The sequence below is a fragment of the Spermophilus citellus genome, assembly GCF_964194105.1.
Source record: "Spermophilus citellus genome assembly, chromosome: 1".
In the NCBI taxonomy this organism is placed as follows: Eukaryota; Metazoa; Chordata; class Mammalia; order Rodentia; family Sciuridae; genus Spermophilus; species Spermophilus citellus.
The window spans coordinates 59,788,044-59,809,848 of NC_138182.1; the positions used below are offsets into that span (position 1 = coordinate 59,788,044).

The 21,805-nt window shown below is 32.1% G+C and overlaps 1 protein-coding gene across 4 annotated transcripts in view; it reads right to left on the reverse strand.

The window, feature by feature from the left end:
* Positions 1 to 21,805, reverse strand: part of PCDH9 (protocadherin 9) — a gene marked incomplete at its 3' end in the record, with an annotated part of 863,939 nt that overhangs the window by 103,992 nt on the left and 738,142 nt on the right. The gene's annotated exons all lie outside the window — the stretch shown is intronic.

The window sequence follows — 21,805 nt, forward strand, 5'->3', positions numbered from 1 at the left end:
TCTTTATTTTTCTAAATTTATTCTACAACACTGTGGCAGAGGGAAGCCAATTGTGTGGCCTGCCCTTGGTCACCATTCATCTCATCCTAGCCACAGGGGGAAGTTTTTTATTCTTTAAAGATATTGCTTTAGCTGTGATTTCCATGCAGGTAGAGTGCAATTTGGAACATTTCAATGCATCACATTTTAAACATTTCACTGAAACATCTACAGTATTCAAGGGAAGATTATTTGCTCTTATTATAGAGTACTAGAAACACAGGAATAGTCATCACTAATTTTAACTTTGAAACTTATCATGCTTAACATTTAACAAAAAATTGCAGCCATTCAGTTTTGCAATTTCTGAGATCCCTGAGTATTTAAAATGAAGCAAGATTTTTTTAGCCACTGAAACAAACAAAACCCTAGGAGGCTTTTTTAACATCTTTAAGTTACACGTATTCACTTGATGAAATTTTATCCAAGTGGTCTATCGTATTTCAGTATTTCATAGATGTAGAATCAGGTTCAGTAGAGCACAGTGACTTGCATAATTGAGACAGACAATTCAGATTTTTAAACAAAGTTCAAGTAAAAATATCCAGAATTGAAAGAGATCCTTTACTGGCAGGGGTCACTTTTGAAGGGCAGAGAAGCAGCAAGAAATATGGTATGACAAGTTTGCAATTGTCTATATTCACTATTTTCCTGACAGGGACTAAATAACTTAAAATGTTGGCAACTATAAAATAAAATAACATTTTTTTCTTCCTAGATAGACATTGGCATACACAGGGGCTACATAAACAAGATAGAATAATGGGAAAACACAAGGATACACTTTTAGCTTATATCTTTTAAAACTCTGGAAAAGTAAAATATACTCATGACCTTTGGTTTTAGTTTGTTTTACCCTCATTAAATATAGAATTAACTATAAACATCTGCATAGCCCCTTTAGAATTTGTAGTTGCTTTGAGTCTTAAATAAATACAATGAATGTATTTTTTTCTCTTCTCTCCCACCCCACCTCTTTTCCTCTCTCCTTTCTCTTCTTTATTTTTTTCTTTCCAAACAGTAATTATGGAGGTCATGTGCACTAAATTATTGAAGAGGCTTAGAGCAAATGGTGTTAAATAGTAAACACTTTCCTGCTTCAAAATTACTATTTCTGTTTCAGTTGATAAGTTTTAGCCTTTAGGGTTTTCTGTGGTGGGGCGGCAGTCTGTACAAGGATGAAAATCTTCCTACTTCCAAAATCATAGCAACATATTTAAGAGATTCTATGAGGGGAAGCAGACAGTATAGAAATTCTTTATGTGTAAGGATTAGGTAATATAATGGAAAGAAGACAGAAAGGAATAGGCTGTGAGGGGAGAGAGGGGAAGAGATTAAAATGAGAATGAGTGCATGTGTGACTGGATGGGGTAGAAGCAGAGAGATTTAATGCTTCAACACCATACAGTCTTTGAAAAATGAAGAAAAGGAGCCAGGAGGCCAAGAAAATCTCCATAAATATGAGAAAATAAATGCAGGGCTTAATATAAAAAAATATATTACAATGGAAAACATCTTTAACAGGATGTTCCCTTCCTCCGAACTCCATGAACATTTAACACACGATTTAAGTATTTGTAGTATTCCATAGTCTATCTTCACATCCCAAATTTAAGTATCTACTTTGGTTTTGTACTAATTATTTCCCTTTTTTCCATTAATGCATATTTGGCAATGGTAAATTATCAAACTCTATATTTGTAAGACTGGACTCACCATGGACACCATAAAGTTCTCAACATTTTCTACAACACTCAGTTATACAAATTATATACTTATACCATGTTCAGTTGTAGAAATGTTCAAATTCTTTGGATTTGTAATATCTCTTGGTTCCTAAATGCTCCTTTAATTAATAATCAGTACCAAAACTAGATTTTTCTCATATCTGAACCGCCAAATTTCAAATCCACTGAATTAACAAATCCAGTTATTGTAATAACATTTAAGTCTAGTCATAGGCTCTCAGGTGGTCTATACATTCAAAATCTTCACTTTTATTTTTATTGCTGAATCATGAATTTGAGATAGGAAGCAAGACCATCTATGGAATTAAGCAATGTTAGTGCCTAATAAGTTAGTTACTCCCACTGGCTAAGTACAGCTCTCCCTGTCCCCAATCCCTAGTAGACACATATGCCTACTCCATATTCTGAAAAGTTAAACCTGGCAATCCTATTTTAAGGTTCCCAGTAGTCACCTAACAGCAGTGAGAAGCAGCAGCAGGAAAGAATGAGCTTTGTCCGCCTTTCTTCTCTCCTGAGCAGATGGTTGGCTAAAACTGGCTTCACATGGGAAATCAATTTTAGATTTTTTACTTGGATATCAAGTAATAAGTTCTGACTACCAAGGAGGAAAAAAGTAATGTTTGTATTTGTTTATATTTATGTGACAATAATGCAAATATGAAAAAAAATGTATTTCTGAAGTCTTAAAAAAAAGGGAAGGAGCTCATGGCAACTTAAAATTGACATATTAAAGAGGGGTACAATGCAGCAATGTGCTTCTCTAGGTAAGAATTAACATCCTAACATAGTGTTACAGAGACCTAACCTGTAGCATGTTCATACACTTTGAAACAGTTTTAAACAGGAAATGATACTAATTTACAACTAATGAATAATTAGCTATAATCCTACTGGTAATGCTGAACATTCCTTAGTAGCCACTGGAAACTACATTTTTTGCCAATACCAATGTCACTTTCTTGTTATTTTGATTAATTATTATGGCCATTTTCAGGGACAGATGTTACTGTTCAAAGGCATGATTGCTTGTGTTCTAGAGAGTAGAAGGCAGGGACATTTGAAAACACTCCAGCCACTGAAGTCTTACCTAAACCTTGTGCTGAGCTTGGTAGGTCCTAAAGGACAAAACTGATATTCAGTGTGTGGAGGTAAAGAGGGAAGTGAGAATCTTAATATCACTCACTAAATTATGGGCTCTCTAAAGAGATTGTGAGTTATATATATTTTTTGGCCCTCCAAACTTAGTGTTGGTTACCCTAGCAGAACCTAAAATTCTGGTTATTTTTTCTCATAAGACAAAGTTTTTTTTGGTATTTTTTTTTTCAGTTTCTAATACCAAAGATCTAGGAAACTTCTGATTAAGTAATGGACTATATCAGTAGTAAAATTGTTTAAAATCTCCATGTTCAAAAAACAACAGAATAAAATATATAAGTGCTGGTTGAAATCTTTTCAGCAAATGCAACAGTTGCTTTTGGTAGTCTCTGAAATAGTAATAAATTAATTTTAAAAGGAACAATACTCATCAGTATTGTAGTTTATTTTATTTCCCTTTTTCATTATATTCCTCAAATGTCTGAAACTTAGATTTTTTTCCTTATATGTCCAGTATTAACATCACAGTAAAAATAAAACCCAAACTAATTTTTCTCTTTTATTATTCCAGAGTTCTACCTAAAGGCTGATGTCCCATATCAGTGGAAATATTTTTTTTAAACTGGGTAATTGGATTGTTATTCAATTATGCAGTTGTTTAAATAAATAACTTTTGCCTTAATCTTTGCCTTAAATGCCATAGAAAATTCCCTGAAAGTCAGGCTGTTGTAATTTTGGAGAACAAGCTTGACATGCTTGAATTTGATCAATGAAAATAGATAGATAATAGATATCTTATGGTAAATGCTTTTTTTTTTTCGTACCAGGGATTGAACTCAGGGACACTCGACAACTGAACCATATCCCTAGCCCTTTTTGTATTTTGTTTAGAGACAGGGTCTCACCGAATTCTTTAGCACCTTGTTTTTACTGAGGCTGGCTTTGAACTCTCCATACTCCTGCCTCAGCCTTCTGAGCCACTGGGATTGCAGGAATATGCCATGGCACTTGCCTGATGAATGCTTTGATGGCATACAGGAATACAAATTCAACATGTCATTTATAAGAAATGAATTTCTTTTCTGAAATTTTTACAACTTGTACCATGTAAGATAACCTTCATTGAATGGTTTTAATATTGTTCTAAAGAGTTATTTATAAATGTGACAATGGATACCCAAATCCAATAGTATTTACTAAAATAAGGGACTGTCCCCTGAGAAACATTCAGTGGACTATGTTCAAGCAATTGCTTCTCCCTTAATAACCACAAACCAATTCCATGGTCCATATAGGGAATATAAAAAGATATGTCAAATAAACTGTCAATCAGAGTTTAGTGGAAGATATTAATGATTAGAACTTTGTTCAAAAGTCAGTTTTAGTATATTAAGAGGGACGTCTCTTCATGGGCCCTTCCCTCAGCAAAAGTCAAGGAAGAATGAAACTTCTGTAATGCCCCATTTTTGGAAATAAGTAATGTTATTTCTTTTGTTACTCCATTCATCACAGAATTCTTACAACCATTCCTTATTTTTGTACAGATTAAATAACATTTTATTTAATATTAAATATCATTTTTCCTTCAATGAAAATAGATAATTCATTTCTAGAATAGAAGATATGGTCAGATAACTGAACACTATTATTAAGCTACACTATCTGCTTCTCAAAATGACAAGGGTTCCACATCAATTCAAATGTCCCAAAACTGGTATTCACATTTACTATTTTGGTTACTTCCCTTTGGCCCCTGCCCAATTTTTGTCCTTCTAATAATTGAGTAAAAGTAATCTGACATGAGACTGAGTAGACTAGAGGCTGAATCTTGCAAATTGCCCTAGATATCTGAAATGTTGTATAAAAAGTTGAAGGCACTTCCTGAGCTAAACAAACACACAGAGGGAATAGGTTCATTATTTGCTGCACCTATGCACAAAAGGATATTTTCGGCAGGGTCTGCAGAGATTTGGATTAACAAGCCTTGTTACTGTTAACAAGCATCGTGTGCCTAATTCCAAGTACATTGCTCTGCAAATCGATACCTACACATTTGACTTAAACTGTCACAAGGCAAAGGATCTTCCAGGGGAAAAAATGCAAGTGCTTCTAATTCACTGTCTCTTTTTTTATATTTTGAAATCTTTCTATGCACCCATTGTACCCATGATCTTAAGGATGTATTTTCTTGATTATTAATTAATCTCTACTTAAATAAATGTACTTATAAAATAAAATTATGGTAATTTAATAGCCTTACAATTATTCTATTAATCTCCATATATGTATGCTATAAATTTAATTCATAAGTGAAATGATATATTCACTTTAGACTAAATTGTTTATTTTGAGAATGATCAGAATTTTGAGAACTTCTTGTTTGAAAAGTCTTTGTTTAGATTGAGTTATAGTAAATTCAAGAAAAAAAATAAATATGTATGTATATTTAAACTAGCTACTAACCTGCAATATGGGACAGACCAACAACAAACAAAGTGACCTCCAAACAGTATGATCTAAGTATCACCTTATGAAGCTTCTTAGGCTCAGTTTTGTCCTTTAGTACATAAAATTTAGGTATGTGTATGTGTGTGTGTGTGTGTCTGTGTATGTGTGTGTGTTCACCTGGTATAAAATTCTTGTCTATTTTAATAGAAAAAAAATCATTTTTAATCAAATACCTGAAAATTCAATGAAAAGTAGATTTGTTTTTCAAATGATTAAAAAAGAACACTACATTGAAAAAATTCAAGACTAGATGTGTATTTTATATGGTTCATTTATTTTCATTTTTTCCCTAACACTTTAAATTTCACTCTGCAATTTGGAACAGATTTGATCAACTTGCTTTCATGTGTCAGTGTTTTTCAAATGCAATGAAAATAAACAAATGGGTCTGGTTTTCTACAAAATTGTGGAGATGCTGACTTCACTACAAAAGTCATTTACTCTGGCATATGTCACTTTGCACAGCTCTTACAGAGTAAAGTAGTGTCTGGTTAGATAGAGTTTACATAAAACTCTTGAGTCAGCCTCAGGTTCCTCATATAAATAAACCACTTTTCGAATTTTCGGGTAGAAAGATAGTATCTCTCTACAACTGGGTCCTTTATTATAAAGAATATTTGACCTGAACAAATTTATCAAGTGTTTATGGATTATGATGGATCTTCAAGTAGATTTCATTTTAATTCTATGAAATATGAACATAGTAGTTTTGTCTAGGTAAGTATGGCCTCTAAAATTGCTAGTTAAGTCCAGGAGTTAAAAAAAGAGTTTTTGCAGAATGCTACTAAATATTGCTGAAAATATGGAACATATGTTATTTCCAAGAGATGAGACTTGCCCATGTGATTAAATTGCTAGTATAATTCTTCTCACTATAACTTGTTGTCTGTTTTGGATGTATAATACTTCAACATAAAAACTATTATGCCATAGTTTTATTTTGCCCCCAAGAAAATAAACAGATTGAATTTCAAAATACTAAAAATATTATGGATACATGAACAAAGACAAAATTGATATCGGCTTTCTTTTATTAATAAAGAGACTTATAAAAATGGGGGGGGGAATCCCAGACATCTCAAAGTGTCAAAATTATCTGCTGGTAAAATAATTAGTAATGCTCAGAGAAAAATGTCCATAACTTCTTAGCAATCCATATGGTATTAATATATGAAAACTTTGATTCTAAAAATGTAAATGAGAGAAAATTATGAGATCTTATGGAGGCTAAGGTAATACCTGGCATTACATTTTTAAAATAAGTAAGTTGGAAAAATTTTAACTAATAATTTAAATTAAATATCTAGCATTATGAATAAAGATATTCTTGAAAATTAAACCAAACTCAGTCATCCTCTAACATTATTCTTTTCTTCCATCTCTCACTCCTCTAATTCCATTACTATTCTTTCTTTTTATTCCAAATAAAAAGAGATGTGCTATGTATTAAAAGCTCAGGAGAGTGTTTGTGTCTGCTAAAATGCCCCCTAGAAATCTATCGGTTCCAGAAGACATTTCAGACCCATTGACCACCTACTCTACATTGCCACACTTTCAATTCTGACCATGTTATGATAAATGCCATCTCTTCATGGGTAGATTTATTGCATATCAATTGCCACCATTTACAAGTAAATTCTGCAATAATTGGCTTGGTAGTGTCCAAACAACAAGTGCCAACTGTCAGACTGTTTAGCTATTAAACATTCCACCCTTCTCTCAATTGCTGTATTACATTCCCTATCCTCCTCTGTCTTCCTTGGGAAGCCACGTTTCTTTTCCCTTTCACTCTCATTCATCTTAGAAATAGGAAGGACATATTATGTCAAAGGCAGATAGGTAAGAATGTTAAGAAAATAAAGAATAGACATGTAAAATAAGAGAAATAAATTATTGCGAAGAACAAAGCAAAAGGAAAGAGCACCACTCTACAATAACCTACATCATGCATTTAAGAGATAATGTAAAAGTAGCAAAAATAGAAGATTATTATATTATTACCCTAGGAGGTTGTAAATAAACTATTACAAGATCACAGAGTACTTTCCCAATTAAGAACAGACTTCTAGTGTGTCAGCTCTTCAAAATATTTCCTGATTACTGTCAGGAATTTTTATTGGTTTTCCTTCAAATCCTAGACTACAGCAAAAATGTTAACAGATGCGAAGCCAGAGGAATGCCTCATTACTAAATTCTAAGTGTTGTTGCTTCAGTGAATGCCAAGCTGTTTTAATAGATATTGCTATTTTGCAGTGGAAGGGTAGGGAAAAAGCAATTTTGTTTTATTTATTTGTTTCTGGGCACTCTGAAAGAAGTATGACTTCAGTATTCTGACTTATCCTTCAATGTTAAAGTAAATGTTGAAAGGAGTTAACATGTTAATAGTATCAAATGTTCATATATGCTCTAGTCTTTTTTTTTTGCCACTGTGACCACAAGACATGATGAGAATAATGTTAGATGAGGAAATTTTTATTTGGGGCTCACAGTTTTAGAGGTATCAGTCCACAGCTGGTTAACTCCATTGCTCTGGGCCCAAGACGAGGCAAAACATCATGGTAGAATAATGTGGCAGAGGGGATGCAGTTCAGGACATGACACCAGAGAGTGAGACTAAACTTGGCTCATAAAATGAATACTCCAAAGGCACAAACTATGACCTACCTCCTCTAGTCACACCCAATCTGCCTACAATACTACCCAGTTAATCCCTAATAGGGAATTAATGCACTTATTGGGTTAAGGTTTTCATAACTGTATCATTTTACCTCTAAACCTTCTTGCATTGTCTCAACCATGAGATTTTGGGGAACATCTAATATATAAACCATAACAATGCATTCCAGGACACCAGTGTATATTACCATTACATGGAAGAAGACTATGGGAAGAAGAAAAAAAATAATAATCTTAAAAAAGCAATCACAACAAAAATGCTTACAAATTCTGCTTCAGAGGTAATATAATATCTACCTTCTTTCAAATATTTAATTTATTTCATTTAATCCAAAGTTAGAATAATTGCAGCACTAAGGAAGAGAAATCACAATTGCATTGACATTGCTCTGAATTTGTATTAGTTTATCCAATTTGACTAGCAGAGCTTTGCAGTTGGAAGCTACCACGTGGTGTACTTAGTATAGGCTCAGATACACAGGAAGTCCAACCTGTGGTCTGAATGGCAGAAATATCATGCATTTACAGATTCACAGGGCTCATTCTTAGAATTTTATTTGCAGCAATGAGGTTAATAGTCTGGCTTTTGTTCTGCATTGATCAGGGCTCATTGGAATAGTATTGCTAAACTCTGAGTGCCAAACTGATCACTCAGAATACTGAGATGTTGTTAGGATAATCATCTGAAAAAACATTTTTAATGATGTAGAAACTTAGAGTGGCATCAGAAATAGGAGAAACACATGATAAGGGGAGGAAATATCCTCAAATGTCTCTAGTGTTTGTGTATGAAGTGTTAGAGTTTTTCTGTATGATATTAAGTAGGTTAAGTGGATGAGGATGATAAAATAAATCATTGCACAATATTTGATGAAGCAAAACATTTAATATGAACAAACCTGAGAGTAAACAATTTTTTTTTTTCAGAAAAGGTAAATGCTTTCTTCTGGAATTATTCAAACATGGCATGAACACAGAAAAAACATGAACATCAGGCGGTCTGCCTGGATGGCATCCTTGAGCGTTGAGATTCCATCTATATGAACAAAACACCAGAAAATGTAAACTTAACTTGAATTAAGAGAAAATTACCTTGAATTAAGAGAGAGTCTGTGCAGCAGATGACAACAATGGGTATTTGCCAATCTGCCCAGAAGTGTTTGAAATCACTCTAGACAGAGTCTTATTATTACATTGCTTGTACACTGGCCAAAATTTTGTATTAATAGGACAAAAAAGAAAACAAACAAACAAAAAATCAGAACAAAAGCAAAAGGAGAAAGAGAAAAGGTTATCTGAGATTGTCAGATCTATATAATTTCTGTTTGAGTAAACATCACTGAGTTTTCAAGGAAGAAGCCAAGGGATGCGTATGTATGTTTATGTGTGTATATATAATCTACAAAATTTAGGCAATATGTAAAATTATATCAGCCAATCTTCAATTATTTATATTATATCAAAAAGTAAAGAAATAGTTACCTGCAAACTACATTGGTGATACTTGCAAACATACCTAAAAACAACATGTTCAATCACAGTTTATTTGCTAACAAAAAGAGTGTTCTCAGCACTAGGGTAGTCAAACACTAAAAAAATAAATAAATAAATAAAAATAGAATGCTAATATATTAGTTATGGTTTGGATGTGAGGTGTCGCCCAAACCTCCTTGCGACAATGCAAGAAGATTCAGAGGATAAATTATTGGGTCCTAAGAGTCTAAACACAATCAGTGAATTAATCCCCTGATCAGAATTAACTGAGTGGTAACTGAAGTGGTAGGGTGTGGCTGGTGGAGGCGGGAATTGGGGCATAGCTTTGGGGTATATAGTTGTATCTGGCAAGTGGAAATACTTTATCTCTACTTCCTGATCACCATGTGAGCTAGTTTCCTCTGCCACACTCTTCCACCATGATGTCCTGCCTCACCTTGAGCCCCGAGAAATAGAGTTGGCTATCTATGGACTAAGACCTTTGAAAGGTTAAGCCTCCAAATAAACTTTTCATCCTTTACAAATGCTCTGGTTGGATCCCTTTACTCACATCAGCAAAATATCTGACTAAAATATTTAGCATGCACCATTCTTGCATAATTTGAAAGAAAAATTGAAAATCCAAAGTTCTATATGGTTATAATTTTATGATACTTGCTATTAGATAAAAAGAATGATAACTATTGTACTTTGTGTCTTGTTTGAATACATTCTTCTATCAAACAACTAAAACTTGATTTTTTTTTTCTCTAAAGACCTTTGTGAAAGACATTACAGATAAGGACCATTAAGCTTTGACAACTTTGGTCAAGACCAAATTTTATTTTCAAAATCTTCTGAAGTGATAACATTTAATGGAGCAGCCAGAAAACATTTAGGCTAACTCAGTATCCTCCTATTATGCTGAATATGTAACTTAATTTCTCATTTTGTCAAAAGCAAGAAGATAATGAAAACATACCAAATAATTTTAGTTTTATTTAGATATTTTTTCAATTTTATCCAAGACCCTTATATCTATTTTGTATGTTAATTATTGTAGAAGTTATGCTGCTTCCATATAATGTTAAAAAAAAAAAAAAACAACCTGCCTGTGATTTTGTTTCTACAAGAGTCCACCTATGAAATCTCCAAAGGTGTGAATTACATTTTAGGAATGGATGATGTAATCAAATGTTAATATGTTCAAGATTATATATCAGCATTTTATATTGTGTGTATACAGGCCAAATTTTTGGAAAACTAGTTTTCGTACAAAAATTTTCTCATTAGAATTAATTTAATAAATTTGGATTCCTATGGAAGGTTTGCTTACTGCAGGGACTGCCCTAAGGAACGTCTGGTAAGTATGATGTCAAAAAGACCTGGGTGACTGTAAACTCATTAAGCAATCTAATCTGCATCAAATCTCATCTGCAACAAGAAGTGAAGACATCCCATTCATCTAAAATGTAATTGATGAAAGATAAGTAGTGTCTAATAAATTATAACCATGTCCATCATGATATAATTGTAGAGTTGATAGGAACTGAGAACTAAGAAAATTAAAAGAAAAAAACAAAACAAAAGAAGAAGAAGAAAGTTTCTTCTTAGTCTGTACAAATGCTGGTTATGGAAGAAAGCAAACAGATTGGCCACATGGTCTATTCACTGGGTTATTAGAATCCTTATTCTTTCTTTCTATTGAACTGATCACATAAATAAAAACAAAAAAGATCCTCCCCTTCAACAATATGAAAATTAGGACTAAGGAATGTTAACACAACACAATGAAAAAAGTATATCCTTAGTTGTAATATTTTCCTTTTCAAACACAGAATATGTAAAGTATACTTTCTCAATTTAAACCACATCTATAAATAGAATCTTCATTGATATGGGTACTGATCTTAAATCTCCTTTTATTTATTAGTGTATCTATTATATTTACAATATTTTACAGATTATCATTTCATCCTTGACAATATAAATTTATGTTTTCTTTGATATTGTTTCTAAGAACAGAAAATTTTGCTAGGTAATAATAGAAGCCCATGTATATAAGTTTTATTAATCAGAGAAAATATGTGGAAATTAATGTTTTAATAACAAATAATTGAAAATTCATAATACCATCGAAAAAAAGACAACTTTACAATTATCATTTTATGATCCTATTCTATCTCCTTTGATGACATATTACACATAACTCTTATTTTGCAGGATACTAGAGATTGAACACAGGAGTGCTCTAACACTGAGCTACATCCCCAGCCCATTTTATAATTTATTTTGAGACAAGGTCTTGCTAAGTTGCTGAAGCTGCTCTCAAACTTGCAATCCTCCTGCCTCAGCCTCCCCAGTTGCTGGGATTACAGGCATGCACCACTTCCCAGCATTTTTTTAAAAAAGAACTTTATCTGAATTTAGATGATCAGGCATTAATTAAAGGCTTAAAAAATATTAAGTGATTTTATGTGCATTTTGGTATCATCTTAATAAATGTTGATTACATTTAAGAAAAACATGTATATTTTACTATTAATTACCCTATTATATTTACTAAAATGGTATATATATATATATATATATATATATATATATATACACACACACATATACATATATATGGATATACATACATATATATGCATGTTCTTTCTTTTGTGTAATGTATAAGTTGAATTCTGCATTAAAACAATTATTGAACAAGACTTATAATTAGAGCATTTTGTCATAGCATTTTCTATTAAGAATAATTACTGTGTAGTTTATGTGATAAGTTCAGATTTTATCTGTTGAATTTGAAATTAGGAAGATAGGTGCTATCATTTTTATGGCATATTAACACAGCAAAGCAAGAAAAGGGAGTTTTTAACTACTTGTCAACATCAGAAAATTTGACACCATTCCATTGAAAAGACTAATAAATATTTTCTATATGAATAAAACAACATGAAAAATCTCTTAAAAGACACTGATTATATATATATATATATATATATATATATAGATAGATAGATAGATAGATAGATAGAGAGAGAGAGAGAAGGGAGAGAGAGAGAGAGAGAGAGAGAGAGAGAGAGAGATGGTCATAATAATTTAAGCTGTGAACCTACAAGGAATAATTGTTTAATATATCTGCTAAATACTTCTGATTACAAAGTTGAATTGCTACCATAACTGTTAAATGCTAATTATGTGATTCTATATAATTAGTGTGAGTACCTACAGTACTCCTGACTGCAAATTCATTGACATAATGAAGAGAAACCTCTTTAGTCACTTGTCTTATTGATATAATATATACATATATCTCCATTTCCTTTCCTAGTTTGCATTTATTGTACCATAAATGCATGTCCTTTCAATACATTTAACCACATCTCCTGTATGGGGATCTAAGAGCTCCCTAGTTTACTTAGACACATTTTTAATTTGTTCAAGATAGGAAATTTTGTTCATGCCACAGCTGTACATTGGAAGTCAGAGCCTCAGCATAAAATCTGGGTAACTAAATTTCATCCTTACTGAATGGCTACATGTTTCGTTTGTTTGTTTGTTTGTTTTGTTTTGTTTATTTGTTTTGTACCAGCGATTAAACTCAGAGGCACTAAGCCACTGAGCCACATCCCAGTCCTATTTTTTTTTTAATATTATTTAGAAAAAGGGTCTTGCTAAGTTGCTTAGGGCCTGGTTAAATTGCTGTGTCTGACTTTGAACTCTAAATCCTCCTGCCTCAACCTCCCAAGCCGCTGCGATTACAGGTGTGTGCCATGGCACCATGATTATCTTTTTCTAGCCCCTGCTTGACTTTTATTTCCCTCCCTCACAAGAGTGACTCATTAAGGATTAAATTAGGGTTAAATTGTTTTTTTTTTTTTGAGTTAACTCTAGGTAGTGGCAAAAATCAAGATTTGTGGTATTTGTATCACAACTTATTCACAGAAAGCTCGGTTAACACAAAGGGTACAAACTCCCAGTAAATATTGAAAGTTGATATTGATAAAATAAAATTCAGTGAGCTTTATAAGAATTTCAGTATTTGTAAACAATATAGATTTAATGTTATATGTTCAAGGTAACCAAGTATTATTTACTAAGCTTAAAAATGAAAGCTTTGATATCTTTTCTTCTATTCTTGGTACTTAAACATATTTAAAGAATCTAGATATAGCTCTAAGTAGTCACATCTTGGGCAACAGTTTATATTATTTTTTTGTGGTATTCCTGAGAATTTCAAAACAAGATTCTCAAACCAGTCTCCCTATGAGATGGTATAGCAGGTTGTTACATAATCACTCTTTTTTAAAATACTTGATTTACTTCTACATTACCCAATGTATGAAGGATATACAATATATTATGGTCATCGAGTCTAAAAGCATGAGGAAAATATGTGAAGACTATTTTGGATATACTGATAAAAGTCTTAGGAACCAATGTGTGTTTTTGCAGAAATTTTGTACAAAATATTACTAAAATTTGTACAGTGATCTTGACTTACATCCCCATAGGACTAGATTAAGGTTATAGCAAATGATTATACTCAACACATATATAACAGTATCATTCTGAACTCCCTAGGGATAAGCAATAGAATTGTTCCATTGTTTTCACAACTCTCACTCTGAAGATATAGTGAAATGTTGAAGACATTGAATGTTAGCATCTACCACATCAGGCAAATGACTTAATATTTTTACCCTTAGCTTCCTCATTAATGAAGCAGGTAAAACAAGATAGGTCTTCCACAAAGACTGAATGAAAGTGTGTGTGTGTGTGTGTGTGTGTGTGTGTGTGTTTCACACAACTGAAAAAATGTCCAGTGATTGAATATATGGGGTATATAGAATTAAGGGATTTAGAACATTTTCAGATATTCCTCTCTTATTTTCAGAAATTGGATTATTCAAATTTATTTCTTGGTTTATCAGTCATTTAAATGAAAGAAAATACAGCATTAGTTCAAATCAAACAATAAAGTCCATGTTAAAACTTTAAAAATGATATGTTCTGATATTTAAAAAGATAACATTTACTAAAACTAATATAAATAAATGAATAAATGGCTAAACATTTAGTGGGTTAATGGTCACATTTTCAGGATCTTGTTTTGAAAGTAAGAGTTGAAGAGGGAGAAGAGAATTTTTGTTTTATTTTAATAAGTATATTATTTAATTAGTACTCCTACATACAGTATTACTATAGGAAACTGAAATGAGAAAAAATCTACTCCATTTCCTATTTCTGTTGTGGCAAAGTTTGTGCATAAAGCGAAATTCACTCTGATGCTGACTACTCCAATTTAGCAATATATAAGATTGTACCTCAGACTGTAGGTAAACAAAATACTTAAAGAATGACATGTCTGAGAAAAGCAAAAGAGATGAATAAGAATGTGAACAAAAGAATTCAGTACATAGGAAAAACAAGCTGATATCATTTCTAGAAGAACAAGCAATTTAAATAGGAGAGGGGGGAAATTTATGTCAATGATCATGATGTGAACAACAAGAATCTCTAATGTGACTTGATTTTTTTTCATTTGTCATATCATTTATAAGTTTTTATGTTTTGCACCCACAGTGAATAAAAGGAATGTATGAAAAATGTTCCCTAATATAAGGCATTTTTGCCAGAATAAATATGTTAGGAAATGAAGTTTGGAGGATACAAAACACTGAGTTTGAAGATTCCAAACTGAAAAGCTCCCTTAGAGGGATCAGAACCTGTTCTATAAATATCTTCAAGGTAACCCTGAGACTAAGGGAAGGACATCACTCACAATGTCAGAAGATAGAAGGACACAGAACAATGGCCTGCAGCTAAAGAAGAAGAAGAAGAAAAAAAACTTTGGCTGGTTATTTTAAAAGTTCTTAAGACTGAGGTCAACTGGTTTGAATCACTAGCAGACAAGGGCACAGCAGGGATTGCTGTTGACAGCCAAGGGCAGTTTGTTAACTGTAGGTGAGGTTGGCAAATTAGGATGGGGTCCTTCCTTAGCACTGCAGAGCCTATTAAGGGAAATGCATATGCTAGTGAGAACATGCCTTCATTGAATCACTCACTTTCACCCAGAAAAGGTACTGAATAAGGCATAAGATTCTAGGAACCCTAGCCTAAATTGACTAGAAGGTTATCTTGGATATGGTGGACTCAAATCCAGATCCCTTGGCCATTTTATATTTTGCCTTTAGTTTAAGTTCCTTCTTTGTTTTTAAAATAGTGCTGCCTATACTTATAATAGCAATTCATCCTTAGCAAGCATTCAGAGATATAAAGATTCCATTTTATTCAATCACACAATGAAAGCTATTATAAACATTCTGGGTATATTAACTGTATTTTTACTAATGAATGATACACTCATACATTATCCCCAAATAGAATCAAGCTACACACTGCATTTTAACATAATTATTTCCCTTAATATGTCAAGAACACATCTTCACATCAATAAATATAGCAAATATGGGTAGGGATAAGGATAAATTAAGCTAAAAGTAGAACATGAATAAGAGAATCCAGTTCTATCTTCCTCACATTTGCAAATCTTAGCTCCAGGTTGTGTGAGGGAGAGTGCAGAATGCATTTTTTAAAGATGCTGCTAATCCACTGAAGAAATGACACAGCATGTTTATTTATTCATCTGGCAAAATGCATGAGTCCACAACCAAGCATTGGCCCAGTGTTAGTAGCTGAGGGATGCTGTAACCTGGTGACAGCCCCTGCCATCTAGGTTTTTTCCCTGTTCCTCACCTTGCTTTTGCAGTAAATGTCTTTTATTCATTTTTTATTAGTAACATATAGCAGAGTCTTGGCACATTGCTGAGTCAGCTGTATTGAAGGGAGATATACGTAAAAATGACATCTAAAGTGCAGTGTGACAAGTACTGCAATGGGGGCCAACTCAAAGTACAGCGGAGATGCATAGCCCTGGAGTGTGGGTGCAAAAGAACATTCCCAAGACTGGAGAAATACTTGACTATTAATTCCCAAGTCACAAGAAGTTTATAGGCAGCAATTCATTTTTTTCACAAATAAAATTTCAATTCTTAAGTTTAGCTATCAAATCATTAAAAATATTTGAACACTCTTGTTTTAGTCAGCTTTTTCACTGCTGTGAATAAAAGACCTGACCAGAATGATTTTAGAGGAGGAAAAGTTTATTTGGGGACTCATGGTTTCAGAGGTCTCAAATCCATAGATACCTGGCTCCATTCCTCAGAGCTGGAGGAGAGGCAGAATACCATGGTCAAGGAGTAGTGGAGGGAAGCAGTTCATGTGATGATCAGGCAGCAGAGAGACTCCACTCACCAGATACAGAATATATACCTCAAAGCATTCCCCCAAATACTCACTTCCTCCAGCCACACCTTACACACTTTCAGCTACCACTCAGTTAATCCGATCAGGGGGATTAATTCATTGATTGTGTTAAGGCTCTCATATTCCAATTATTTCTCCACTAAACCTTCTTATGTTGTCTCACACATGAACTTTTTGGGGACATCTTGCATCCAAAACATAACAACTTTTTTTCAATAAAACTAAAGTGACTGTACATCTTAGCAGTGCCCCCTTATCAAGAAATTTGATGACAGCCATGTGGATCCAATTCCTAGGACATGCTAGAGTAATTTTCCATTCAAGTTAGGCATGATCTACTAAGTCCATAAATTTCTATTACAATATATTGTATTCAAAGTAGCAAATTTTGAGTTCATTTTTTATTTATTAGTGAGACATTGCAACCTATTTAGCAACTTGTTTGTGTGACAAACAATACAAAGTTATTTTCTCTATATTAGTTCAATTAATACCACAACGCCAAGAGTGATGAATTAATATCTTAATTTTATGAATAAAAAAACAGGCACACAAACAATATGTACACAAACACACAAATATATAATTCAGTATTGTAAAGCTAGTAAATGGCAGTGTTGAGACTGAAATTTTGATTCTACTATGTTCCACGGGTTTTATTCAAAGAGTTCAGTGTTCATGTTGATTTAACACCAGTATGGTTAGTGTAATATGATAAGTCTACATAGGATATGCCTTATATCTTATACTATCAAGTATTGTTAAGGGTTTTAAATCTCTTCCCCAATTCCAGGTTTCTACTATCTGTTGTACACCATGGGTATTCAAGGGTTTAATAATATGTGTTGATTCAATTTTTATCAAAATAGAACCAAAAGGCTTTAATTCAAACATCTTATATGTCACAAACAAAACACCCACATATATATTCAGCTCTTATTTCAAAAGCATCGCCAATATGGCAAGAGGTTTTAAAAAGAAAAACTTTGCAAGAACATGAACAATTACAATCTACAGACTTGTGAGATTCATTAGGGTGTGTATCTCATCATCTCTCTGGTATGCCTTCATAGACTACCAGGAAAACACAGGAGGAATGACAATTGAGAGCAGATTTCTAACATTGTTGGCTTTGATTATTAACAACATTACTGTATTGAATCTAGTATTTCCAAATAGTTTATAAGAAGACACTTGAAATGGCAAGATTTTTTATTGATTGTGTTTTAATGATTTTATTCCACATTTTTTTTCTATCCAAAGTTCTTTTTACATTTAAGCAGATTAATTTAAATATGTACTTCCTGGTTATTTGTTATAGGAAAATGTTATAAAATAACATTGACAAAATAAAGGAAGTCACATTTATTACCCAAATTTTTATAGTTAGATACTAATATTAGCTGTAAATAATTAAGTGGAATATATGGCATTGGTGGGTGAAAAATACCCAGTGAATACAGCAATCTAACAGGTACAATAGGAAAATATGAGAGAAAGAACAAGGCAGCTCAAAGACAACTCTGGGAATTTGTGACAACAGAAAGTCTAAGCCTTGAGGTAATTTACCTGATGTAAGTAGAATTATTACTTTTCATGTGGTGCTTTCACAGTAATAATTATTTGTTCACATTTGTCTTACCATAAACCTGATAGCATGTCAGGTATTTTTAAATAAAAATCAATTTCATGAGAGCTATTAAATTTCTTCAACTTGTCTCATATTTAACATTCAGTAACATTTGAAAACTAATGTCTTATCATGAGAGGACAGTTGGACAGTGTCCTGTTTGGGTATCTGGCTGCAGCTGAAATATAAATGTAGACTTTAGGAGAAAAGACAAATGAGTAAGATAGAAAAACAAAAGTTTATCATCAGACCTTACAGAAAATCAGGAAAAAGAGAAAGAAGAGTCTGGGTAAAGAAAAGCAGAGTTGGAGGAGATGAAATAATAAAAAAGAAATTCCTAGACGGGGTCTTTTCTTTCTAATCTCTTGGACCCCTCTCAGTATAAATACAAATGGGAGAAAACAGGAAAGCAGAATTTTGAAGGATGTTAGAAAAAAAAAAAAAGATAGCATGTTTGGAATGAGGAAGAAATGATGAATACAATTTAGCCTAAGCAGTTATTTCCTAAATAGCACCCTACAGGTCTGATGAAGTTCACATGGTTCCCAATGTGCTTCAATTACTCCCAGGACATAGATTGTGCACACCAGGAAAACACGGCTCAATGCCCTCAGGAAGATGTTTAATTTACTACGAGAAAGAAATTTGGAATTGGAAAAATCCTACATAGTATAAATTATATAAATGGCAGTTTGGGGGCCAAAGGAATATTAAAAACACTATTGTTCTTATTAATCTGTGAAATGAAAGGGATATTTAAGCAGGTAAATGTCATTCCTAATGGTAGACAAAACAACATATATTTTAATCAACATACCTATTTAATGTCAATTAGAATTTTCATCAACTGAATAATATCAGATATCTTGCAATAGCAAGCTTGCCAAATGTTAATTAAAAGAATAAATGTTAATTATTGGTTCATTTTAGTGCTTTTTGAGTTTTTGAAATTTTATATTTATGATTACTAACCAATTAATCTTTCTTATAATTTCATAAGTTTTAAATCTAAGTAATCTTAAAATCCAAAAAATGCTCTTATAAAAATTAATTAAAATGTGATTGACAATTAATAAAAACATTATTTCTCTTTAAAACTATTTATGTATTTTATAAGCAAATCTAGAGATCAGAGAATAATATCTGCATGCTAATATGAAAAATTTATATACTTCAGAAATGGATTTTATTCTAAATATTCATTTAAACACAGGTAAGCTTTCATATTAAATTGTATCATTTAGTTGATTTTTTTATAGTTAAGGAGCTGAGCTACAATATATTGTAATGGTATAATTCTTATTATCTAATATCAAGTATCTCACTCTATTCATCTTTATCCCAGGTATTAAATATACAGCTTAAATATTCATCCATTTGGTTTGTGCTTATTTAAATTTCATGAAAAATATTTTGTCATTTTTATATACTCATATTAGAAGTCTCCTATTAGCAATATAATATTAAAATATAGTACTAATTAAATAAGCATTTTCCTTTATAAAAAGTGAATAAAGAGTGATAATTAGACTTTCACAAGTGGGTCTTTATTTCAATGATGTTAAATGACCTTCTGTTTGGATAATTTTGTTGAAGCTAGTAGAGCAGTCAGATATTATCAATGGTCAAGATGCAATAATTAAAGTTCTAAACCAAAGAGTTAAATTCAGTAATGCTGACAGAATTGGAACCAAAGATCCTTTAATTTACAGTGGTTATGAAAAATAAACATATTTATTGCAAAATATAATATATAGATTATATAATATAAAATTATCAAAATATTCCAAAATAAATTATTGAAAGTTTAAAAACTATCAAAATCTGGTAAGGAAGTCAGTTTGATCACAGCTGATGTCAATTTGCTTTTTATACGTGATCTTCACATGAATCTCTCCAGCTCTCTTTAAAAAAATACAAAGAATATTTGAAATCTATAGACACCTGTATTTTCCACAGATAGTGCTGCATCTCAGATATTTTTTGTCCTTGTTCCTAGTCAAATTTCAATCTTTAGAAGGTCAATCAAAACAAGTTGCCCATTAAATGTAATCAAAGGGAATATGTGCTTCTTGGGTGAAAATATTTGATTATGTTGTGCCTTTAAAGTAGGGTGTATTAAAGGGCAGAATTTCTTCATTTTTCAGTGTCTTGTCATTAGCAGAATGCAGTGTTTGGCAAATAATGGGTGAACAATAGTTGCTGAGCAGATAAAAATATGAGTGAGGCCAAAGAACTGGAATTGCAGTACTAGGACTTGACAGCAAATATTTTTAAAATCTCATGAACCTAGAATCTATGTAGAACTTCAATGGCATGTATATACATTGAAAATGATAGTCAAGCATTTTAATTTTATTTGTAAGGAAATTTCTATTATTAAACTATAATGAATTCATTCATTCATTCATTCATGAAGGTGGTGAAAATTTCTGATATTCTAGATATAATAATATGGAATCTAAGAGTCACAATGAGGACAAGAATTGGAGAATGATGTATGAAATAACTTAATAATATTGGAAAAGTGCTAAAAGAGTCTATGAAAAAAAAATATGATGAACAGCTCAAAGAAGGAAAAGTTTAATTGCTAAAAATCAGTACATGTCCAGGGAAAGTGAGGTTGAACTTAAGACTTGAAGAAAGAATCCATGTGGAACTCACAAGTCAACACAATACTTCCAAGAAGATTGCAATAGTGCAAAAGGAGTTCATTATGTGGGGTGAGAAACTGCTAATTTTAAAAATATATTGTGATGCAGGATATGGTGAGAGGTATGAGAGCAATAGTGTCTGGAAAAATTGATAGTGAAATTATTCACTATTTGAAACTGAAAATTAAATGAGAATATAAATTGTGAGCCTTTGACAAGCATCTGTGTCTATATCTAGTTCCTTTTAAGTAGAAATTCATTTTGAAAAAAGTAAAATAGGATGTATGACTGCCTTAATGTCATGCTGATTGAGAGTATTAGTGCTTTATCTGGAGCATATAAATCAGTTATTAAATAGAATCTACCAGGGTTTTATCAAAGCTGGTAATTCAGTATAAAAGACTTATCAGAACATATGCATTGGTAGCATACTAATTGCTTTCTTATCACATGAAACAACTTGGTATATGAAAGTCACCAGGATGTTAAAGCTGTGATAATGCTTTAAGATGTGTTAATAACTCACATAAGATAACTCACTTCATGTGCACTCTAATGCCAAGTCTTTCATATTATATATAGTAAGGCAACTTTCACATAAAATTCATTAAAATTGAAATTATTAAGACAAGGAAAGATTAGAAATATCA